Source organism: Manduca sexta, chromosome 16, assembly GCF_014839805.1.
Source record: "Manduca sexta isolate Smith_Timp_Sample1 chromosome 16, JHU_Msex_v1.0, whole genome shotgun sequence".
Taxonomy (NCBI): Eukaryota; Metazoa; Arthropoda; class Insecta; order Lepidoptera; family Sphingidae; genus Manduca; species Manduca sexta.
In genome coordinates, this window is record NC_051130.1 from 1,815,778 (window position 1) to 1,827,182 (window position 11,405).

The following is an 11,405-nucleotide window of genomic DNA, read 5'->3' on the forward strand; positions in this document are numbered from 1 at the left end:
TGTCGTTTGGCTGCCATTTTGGTTCAGATTTTGAACAAATAGTTTATATGGACCTTCATATCTATAGAATATACGTCAATGTATCCAACCTAATATAGAGTTAGTGCAACATATAACGCCAGTTGTAAAAATAATTTTGTTTAACTGATTTTGAGTGTGGTATGAAAAAGAGATAATCATTTTATTAATCTAGTTCTACTTAATATTTGATTTTGAGATCGGCATAGTAACTATTTTTTATTGGCAATTTTTTTTTGATAATCCGCCGATATTTTTTTTACGTCTACTTATTTACTGTTCGTAGTATTGTAAAATTCTATAATGGCATTGACGTTCAACAATAAGTCGAACATTAAAATAAAAATTAAGGTAATATGAATAAAATGTAAAATATTTCACTACTCACCTTTAAGCCAAAACACATGTTGCTCTACCTTTATTGTTTTCATTGGCCGGCATAACAAGAACGATTATCTTATCTCCAATACAAAAGTAATACCTTGCCCGTGTTTTACTATTTATATTGTTCTATGACCGACATCTGTTTCGGATTAGATAACGTTTTGTCCGAAATCACAGGTATTTGTCGGCCATTAAGCAAAGCATTGTCTTATCTACCTTATTTAGAGTTTGCACCTTTACAACTGGGTATACAATAGGAACGGTTAGTTGAAACTATTAAATGAAAACAATTATTAAATACCGGCGACAACACGTGTTTAGGTTTATTTTTTTATAAGTATTTAAAGATCAGTTTAATAAAAATTAAATATTATGTCTATGGTTTAAATTGCTAATACTAGCTTACCGTTGGGAATTCGAATTTTAAATATATAAAAATATTTTTCTATGAAAGGCATTTTTTTCCAAAGAACCACGTATTTAATTTATTAAATTTATAATAAGCTTAATTATCATAAGAATTGATGTAATATTTAGATTTTGGCAGCGGAACTTTTTTTCTAACTATTGTTTTCAGTATATTCGTTAATTTAATTTTGAAATTATAATTTGTGTAATAAATAGGAAATATAAATATGATAAGTACATTATATTTCTTTGATAATTTAATAACGGAATATTATAATGCAAAATATTTTTTCCATCATTAAAATTAAAAGCAATAAATACTTATAATTATATAACACTAGCTGTGCCCGCGGCCCTACCCGCTTGGAAATTAGTGTGTGACAAAGTTATTCCCGCGTAAATCCCGACCCACGAGATTTTACAAACACGCGAACTCTTAAACAGTAAGTAATCGGTATATTTCAGTAAATTTGCATAACACCGTAATGTACTATTAAACTAAATTAAACCTTCCTCAAGGTTAGGGTACCGTACTCATTTTTGTTCTTTACTATTAAATATTTGCATAATATAAATTATAACACGGAAGGAATTATTAAAATCTGGTAAAAAATCAACAAGTTATAAGTGTTTGAATTTCGGTGGAAGGGGTAATTAACGAGAAACAGAAAAGAGACGAAATACGCACATGTGACGTCATCCGGAATTACGACGCGTGCGAAAGAAAGAGATGAAGCGATATTCCCACATCGCGCCCACTTCTGCTCATTACAATATTTCAAATATGAATTACTCGCTCATTTTTAACTAATTTTTATGCAGTTTTCGCATGAGTGCTTCTTTTTCGTATTATTAACTATTACATATAAAATAATGTACAAAATCAAACATAGGCCGGTCCCCTATTGCACTATGTTTTAGTAGAAACAGTACAATAATCCGTTCAGTAGATTTTGAAAAAGCGATCACATACAGACAGACATTTTTGGGGACTTCGTTTGTAATATGTATAGATAAGCGTGTCAACATATTTGGTAAATCCATATACTCTAAGAACCAAAGGAATTTGTTTGGATGAGTAATATATGATAAAACACGTATACCTCGTCACAATATTGTGTCATACGTTTTAACAAACCACACCGTATAACCGAGTTATAGAATAATTAATTTCTGCGGTCATCGATTTTTTATTGTTTTGTTTATGAAACAGAAAATCAATATAGCTAAAGGCCTTTTAAAGGTCGTCTGCGCGAAGTTCTAAACCTTATAACAGTTATAATAAATGTAAGTTATATTTTATTACCAATGTTATTAATATAATAATAATATCAGCCCTGTATTATATACTTGCCCACTGCTGAGCACGGGTCTACTCTACCACTGAGAGGGATTAGGCCTTAGTCCACCACGCTGGCCTAGTGCAGATTGGTAGACTTCACACACCCTCGAAACTCCTACAGAGAACTTCTCAGATGTGCAGGTTTCCTCACGATGTTTTCCTTCACCGTCGATACAAATGATATTTTATTTTTTATTTTATTTTACTTGTTTATATTCTAACCAATGTATGCGTAAAATATTCCAACTTATACATTGCCAATTACCCCCAATGCTTACCTCTAGCGTTAAGATATTACTCTCTAAAGTTAGATCGATGCAGCCATAGAGTCGAACGATAAATTCACAAAGAATACACACATGATATTTCTTAGAAAAGTCAGAGGTGTGTGCTCTTGGGATTTGAACCTGCGGACATTCGTCTTGGCAGTCCGTTCCACACTCAACTAAGCTATCGCAATGTTATAGTGTCATAATATAATTTTGATGCAAAAGGCAGACCGGGCTCCGTGGCGTACCTTGGGAGAGGCTATGTCCAGCAGTGGACTGCAACGGGCTGATGATGATGATGATGAGTGATGATTAGGGTTACTCTTGGAATAACACTTATTCATTGAAATAAAATTATTTACGGTTTTAATCGCGGTTTCTTATATGATAATTTTCTTTCTATTCGTTGTTACTATTGATAATTTAATTAATTAATGTAAGCAGCGATACTCTAGTTGGGAGTGGATCGGACTGCCGAGACGAATGTTCGCAGGTTCAAATCCCAAGGGCACGTACCTCTGACTTTTCTAAAGTTATGTTTGTATTCTTTGTGTATTATCACTTACTTTAACTGTTAAGGAAAACATCGTGAGGAAACCTGCATACCTGAGAAGTTCTCTATAAGAATTTAGATGATATTTGAAATATGTCAATCGGTGCTAACTCAGCATCTTGGACCAACGCCCGTGCCTAACAGTTGGTCAGTATATTATACAGCCTTAATATCATTAAATAAAAATAAATCGTAAAAATTTAATACAATTGCAGCCTTACATATTTTAACCGGCTATTAAATAGACTCTAAAGGTAAACTAATAAGAAATAAAATAATTGAAAAGGTTGCAAACAAACTCTAGAATTATCGACCATTCGCAATGGGTACTTATGAACAAAACGAGGTATTATGGTTATGTCGCTTTGTCATTATTTTTTATTGTACACCGTTCATGGTATGCTTCCATTTCTCTCCATAAAAATGAGTATGACAGAAATTACTCTAGTAAAACCATACAGAATGCAGCGGTTAGGTGGATACCTACGGCTACAGCTACAGCCTGGAATCAACACAATTTCTACGATATAGAGTTTCGGAAAAACAATTATTAGTTCCTCAATAAATTTGGGTTTCTCCATAGCCGTTCATTTGAGACAGTATTTTTGACCCGTTCCCTGTATCTTAAGCTAAGAAATCCAATAAATTATTTTGGCGGTATGGTCTTTGACCTTAGCCGGTGCCTTATTAAACGAATTAAAAAAATATCCGTATCTATGGTTATTATTCTTCATAAATAACTACTATACTTTTTTAAAGTTGGCTGCATGGTTTAGAACCATTAACAAAAAAAAAAGCAAAAAAATATTTAAAAAAATTGTCTTACGATCTAAGATCCTAAGGGACTACTATAGACCAACTCAAACCAAACAAAAGCCGTCAAATCCGTCCTTGGCCTATTACCTAACTAACTCTGCACAAGCGTAACATCCTCATGAGTCAGGAGTTGATGAGGATGTTGTGGACTGAGCCAATCATCCAATCACGGGCACGGCGCCATCGTGCAGGATATAACTGTATCAGATCAATTGGTTTCTCTGAACATTATATGGTAATATGCACCAATTACTAGCCGGTAGGTCTCGAATGTTTTTTTTTATAAGGATAAATAATTCTAAGTTCAAAATGTAAGTAGACAATATCTCCGATTACATTGGTATATAATATAACGAGATTGTAACTGTCACTTTTTTTATTCGTCTCATAGGGAACCGGCTAAGGTCAAAGAAAATACTGCCATTTGTAAGATTCATCATATTTAAAGGTAATGGTGGGTATAGATTAAATATCGTGTGTGAACGAACAATTTTATTACGTGGTCCCTTGGGATGATGAGAGCAGTTACCGCTTCAATTGCCCATAAACAGTAACACCTCCCAGAACTGTGATTCATGAATGACTGCATACACTGCACCCGTCACCCTGAAACTCATAATACACTGTTTACAATTTGTTATATTGAACTTAAATCCCTGATGTTTTATCCACCAGTACTGGAAGTTGCTTTTCTACATTAATGTGTTTTTACATGTCGCTCTAACCTGATCGCGTTTTGAACTTCATCTTGCACGTAGTTTTGCTAGAAGGGTTCAATCGTTAACCTTAATTCAGTCTTCAACATGATTACCATTTCCCTTTACCACATTTCTTATTGTATTGAGAAAATTGTCCGTAGCCTTACAATTATAAATGATCAAAAAATATTTTAATACAAACACAAGTTATGTATCATATTCTTTTAGCGAAACTACGTCCATTGTTCCAGCTATAAGATGGACATCAGCTCCTCACTCTGCCAAACATTAGAGATATTACTGCATGACATCTGTCAGTGGATATAATTAGTTATCTAGAGTGGTGAGCAAGGCAGATGCGCCCGCTTCTCACACTCTGTCATTATATTTGCCATTTTGGGTAATCACATGCCATTCCTCTGATACGATGTACCGTATTTTACATATTTGTCTTATTGCGTACTAGTTTTAATTCGCGAGTCTGTCCGTCTAATAATCCCGCAATAAAAGTCATCAAAATATAATGATGATTTTAAAGAAGGAGTCTCGTATGCAAAAGTTCATTTAGGTAGGTAGATTCATAATGTTTAATCTTACAGCCAGGTCCATTTTGGCAGTTATATTTGTCTAATTCTATAGCCAGCAACGTACAAATTAAATTATATTTTATTTGCAATTATATTTGCTTTGAATGACATAACAGTGAATGTGATTACTGCGTATGGAGTGATTTAGGGCCATATTACCAATCTCACCTTTAAGTAGGATCTCAAGTAGACATTTAATGTATTGATCAGTAAAATTATAAACAAAACTTAAGCTGACATTTAGGAGCTCAGCTGAATTGACGCTTCAATAAACAATACAGCTGTCGAAATCCGTCACATACTGTGACTTAAGATATCATTTACTAATGTCAATATGGGTTTACTGACTAGCGAGTATCTTAAGATGTTGATCTTAATCTCACAACGGCTCAGCTGATATAGTACTTCAGAGCGAAAATTTGTTGCATCTATTAATGCAACCCTTACACCAGCTTATATGCCTGAGTGACTGACGCAGTTTCATATAATGCTTTATTTGTTGGTAGTTGGATGTATTTTATATCCGCCCGGATAGCGACCACCGTACACAAGATGTCAAACCCGCCATAGTGGACATGTAAGTGTGTCGCGTTCCGGGATCAGCCTGTGTATATCCGGTTCCAAAAAGCCGGCATAATTGTGTAAACTGCCGTGGCGTAATCATCTCTAGTCCTTCTATTGGAGCCCACTCGACTTAAAGTATAGAGGGGTCAATTTGCCGTGTACGCAAAGATATCGAGCAGTATTACTATTGTGTGTAGGCAAATACTTAAGGCAAGCAGCACACCCATCTCGTCACTCATTGTGTTAAAGGCAATAAGATGTTAATACACAAAGGCCACTGCCCTTTAATATGCGGCAGATATGATTTTACGATTTTTTTATAGATAAAAATATCTTGGCGCATAAATATACTTAGTTTTTATTAACTTACACGCGGCTACTTGAAAGAGATTTATTTATATCTTTATTGTTTAAAATTTTTGTATAATGGTTTTTTATATACCAATTATAATTTATTAAAGCCTTGATTGCCGCAGGATTTTTAATTAAGTTTTAACAATTGGATTTTATTAGAAAAAATGTAATTGCATGCTGTTACTATAGTGTCAATAACCTGATAATTGCAATTTTCAAAAAATATCACGCACTTTTTTAAATAGGTCAACCGAGACTGATACTTAGTTTAGACAAAGTAAATTATTTGTTAATTTTATTTGTAATATTGAAATAAAACTAAAAAATATAATTTGGTTGAAATTAATTGATAAGGAAAGGTATATATTACATCTACAAAGGGGAACTACGTGATCGTCAATATGATCAAGAAAACGTCGGACCAGCTCCACCATATTAGAACCCTAAGGTTCATTGTTTTAGTTTTAAGTAATTTTTTTTACAAAATCGAATTCAATATACCTAAGTACTAGTAAACAGTTTAAACTAGTATTGAAGCTAAGCCGCGGCCTTGTCAAAGCCAGCTCTCTTTACCGAAGACGGAAAAGGGCGGTAAAACTAGAACAAGGACGGTCCAAGGAGGTTTAAACTCGACGCAGATTATGGGAACGTTCAGCCAGTCTAATAGATTTAAAAAGTTCGCATCGGATTTGAAATAAGAATTACGAACGAACTATTTTAAATTGAAATAAAAATAAAAGAATCACGAACGACTATTTTAAACTGAATTATAAATAAAAGAATTACGAACGAACTATTTTAAATTGAAACAAAAAAGTATATTTATTTATCGTTGAAAAATTCGTTGTTACTGCAACGTCGAACATTGTGTCATCCTAGGGAATTATTCTTCTAAATCGATTTGGCATGATGGCAATATTCTAGGTCTTGACCAACTTCTGAACCACAAGACGCTCTCTTTCTGCGTACGTCGAACTATTAAGTATTAACTTTTTCATTTAATATATCAAACACAATTTTCAGATTCCAGGCTAATTCTGAGCAGAAAAACCTAAATACCACTTTCCCCGACACGGGATTCGAACGGACTTTAAGTGCGGTGTTGTACCGAGCACGCAATAAATACTACTGAGGCAGTCAAAATTAGGTTTATTTCAATGTGTAAAATTCGTGTAAATATGATGAACATTCTGTTTGTCGAAATTGGTAAGTAAAATTACGTATCATTTATTATATGTGATGTATTGTGTAATACACTCATATACTTATTAATCATTCGTTAGAAAGTCATAATCGATCCCACGAATAGAAGTGAATCAACCAGCGAGAATCAATCTATTAAAATATACATCATAAGAAAAAAATGCATATATTTCTATAGAATAATACTACGCAAAAATAATACTACATCCAAAAATGTGCATCCGGGCGCATACCGACCTCCGTGAATGGATTGAGTCATAAAGAATGTGTCGTAGTTTTCGCGGTAATCGAACGCTTTTTCCCGCGATACCTCACCGCAGACGAGATGTGTGTTGAGTCATTTTCGAACGTCCTTGCTCGTTGCACGCGTTTATTGCGACAAGGTTGTATGTGGTATTATTGTGTTCAAGCTGTAACACTTTGTCGCACTAAACGCGTTGTTCGATTGAAAACACTATTAAAGTAAAGGCAAACAGCTATCGTGATTTTATAGTGGTATTTAAACGTGTTTACGTAACTGGCAGTTTGATTAATTGCAACAATGAATTCATGTTTCCTAGAGAAAAAACATAACTGTACTATGTATGTTGGTATGGGTTTATTGGCTCCGGAATCCGGATAAAACGTCATGAATTGCGTTGTGGGAAATAAAGGTAATTTAATATTTATACGGACACTAGTTTTTGCTTGTGTCTTTGCCTGCGTAAAAGAGTATTTTCGGCTTAAAAAGTAGCTTAGATCCTTCCCAAAGTCTCCAACTCCATACCAATCGAACTTCATCGAAATCCGTTGGAAATTGTTTCCCCTATGCGGTCATATCTCCAGAAACGAAGATGTTATGGAGAAGCGCTCTTGCCAAGCGTGATTGACGAAGAACTATGGGCTTATCGCGGCTCTCATAAGGCCAAATGGAAGAGCACATCTCAAAAACAATCACGAGAAAGAAATCTCTACGAATCGTACGTGATATCTATAAAACAGATCTATTTTCGTTTCATTGACGTTACCACGAATCGGTCGAGTATGCCATGTGAACAATACGTTAAATATAGCGGCTGTGATGCAATTATTGCAAACTTGTATCGAAAATCCGGAAATTGGTGGAATTTCGCAATCTATTACGTTCAGGTTTGCAGTTTCTGATCTGGAACGACCTTCCATCGCCTCTTCGTAAAAATATGTATGTATTCTTTGAAAGAATATCTTCAGGGATCATTTTTAGACGACTAGGAGCTACCGTACTAAATGTAGTAGCCCAGTGGTTACTTTATTCTCATTCACGGCCTTTCTCTAATGGGGTAGGCAGAGACGCATCTGGTGCACTCACTGGCCGTGCGTATTCTGTCCCATACTGTGAGTGAACCCGATACATCAACTGCAGGTGTAACATAATTCAACAACCAAATATTTATTGAGTAAAGAAATTCTATTTTTTTGACTTTACTGTTGGTCTAAGAAAAGCTACATTTAAATACTCTCTCTCTAATCATTCCTTCAATGCTGAGGATCGTGACCCCTGTCACCTGGTCGAGTCTTGGACAGCTGATCATCAGGCATGACGGTCCTCCGCCAGAAACACTTAAAGGCCACAAATATACTAACATGTCACTTTAGTACGTAATATAATTTTGTAGTTGATTGTACACCAGCTATTCTTAAAACAAAACTCAAGGAACGATTATGAGACTCATTATATACTTATACTGACGTTATCTAGCCAAATTGTATTTGGTAGCTAAAAAAGCCTATACTCTGGGCTATAAATTAACTGTTCGAACTTCACGCATATCCGCGTGCATCACCTAGTATAACCGTGTATAGTATAAATAGAAATGATTCCCAACACAACAATCAGTCAGTTCGTAGAATTCTAGTTTCTTCGTTTGTTACATTATCGGAGTCATTTGCTTGTCCTACACTCATGAATTCTAGAAATAGTTATTCATATACACTTGAAGTGTAAATAAATAATAATATATCTATCAGTTCCGTTATAATGCTGACTTTTGAGTACTGACTTCCCTTTATTGATGATTATATTCAACAAACCGAAAGTTTTCGACTATTGTAATAAGGAATAATTAGATCTGCAAAATGTATACTATTTATAAAGTTTGGAAAATATACACAAACTGCTTAAAAAGTCGTATGCCTAGTGGATTAATAATTTAAAAGGGTTTTTTGGTCTTACAGCGTCTTTCATACCAAAGACTTCAATTAAGGAATACAGAAAAAAATATTGTTCGCATGCGATGTATTCAAATTGCAACAAAATATTTTAATGTCTGCTTAGATCTATGGTTTTGACTATGTTATTAATACCAACGGTCTTTTAATTCATAATAGCCGAAAAGAAATACACAAATGAATAATTAGATAATTTAAACTTTGCATTCAGCATAAACTTCCTCCATCTATATAATTTTGTAAGTTGGCTGTACGAGTTTGTTTCCTCTACCAACAAATGTGAAGTCATGGCGCCAGTAGCAGTCATATCAATAAAACACGGCACAATAGATATTCTGTGAACCCTTGTAAGGTGATCGCTTGTGGTCGCATTTACTTCGGCTTTACATTATAATTTATTTGAACAAATTTACACATAACTGCAGTAAAATCGAAACTTATAGCTTCGACCTGTCAAAGAGGAGGTTCAAAGTACTGAGGTCGTACCCAAGAAACCGTGCTATAACCGTGAACACTAATAAATAACAGAAAAAATAATGAAAATGATAAGCCTCTCTGTAGGATATGTAAGTTTTCACACATAACGTTTGCATTAACGATTGTAGAAAGGCATCTTGGCTACACCCCTGGGTTGGAATTGTAGATGGTGCAACATTTTGTGTCGATTTTCTTAAAATAATTTGTACAGTGCCATATCTAGCCTTTTTTGCATCCAGTACGAACTTTACAACTGCGCGCATGTAGGGGCCAAAAATTTGTCCTGGCTAGTCATTTTTCACTAGGTTCTGCGCCCTATAGGTATAGGATACATAGGAGATACTATATAAACTAAGCATCGCTGACCTAGTTACGGCACAGGATTTGAATGGCACTAATTCCTCGTAGGGACTCGACGCAAGGCAGGTGGTTTTAAAATGCTTCAACCGATCCACTGTAAATTGCTTAAGATGCTTTTAAACGTACTTGCCAACAATCACTTGTGTTGTTACTCTACTTTTTTTTGAATAGCGGTTCAACTATACCACTAATGATTCCTTCCTAACCAAATTTCGGCTAACGAGGCTAATCTCAACGGAGATCAGCCGGGTACGCAGCAGTTATTATAGTGCATAGGTGTGTGCGCAATACAGCGGTACACTCTCTGTTTTTTTACTCTCATAGTTCGGCGAGACGGCAATCTGACATGACGGGAGAGAAATCAGACGCAGCATCAACGGCTTTACATGCTTTCCGAGGCACCGGGATATTACACCGCCAACTTCCTGACTCTAAACTACGACTGAGTAATTTTTCAAAATGGCAAAATTTAGTCACTATTAATTTAATTCGACTCGGGATTCGAACTTAGGACCTCAGCGCGGTAGTCTTACGCATACCGTGTACAATTACAACTACGCCACTGAGACAGTCAAAACATGTCGAATTGCACGAAGCTGCAACCAAGACATAAAAAATTAAAAAGTTATAACAATTTTAATGATCGCATATTTTGAATTCAACACAATTTTACGACGAAAAAGGCATTTAATTGAAATTCACGTAAAACTTTATACTTTCGTTAAATATTTGAGCATTGCGCGAATACCACATCGCTTTTATGTTTTCATTTGTGCATATTTTAAATTATTATTTCATTTATGTCAGGTATTATGAGTATTATTTTCTTGGAAACTATTGTAATACTTAAATTATTCATTATTTTGGCTAAAGAATTATTTGCAGTATAATTTTTAAAGTTCCAACAAGTCACATTATTGGTTACGTAGGACCTAAATACCTATAAAAAAGGAGTCCGGCATAATTCTGGCGACTGCGATCGTTTCATTCTCGCTTGTTTTTTCGCTTGTGAAAATATTTAGGTGATACCTTTAGTACTAGAACACAAAACACAGGACCTTATTCACTTTATGATAGACTTTCAAAAATAACTCTATCAGATTCAGGGCGTCTACACCCAAAATGGATATTCGATATATCGTGACAATAGGGGACCGGACTCATTTTTGTTCTTTATTATTATCA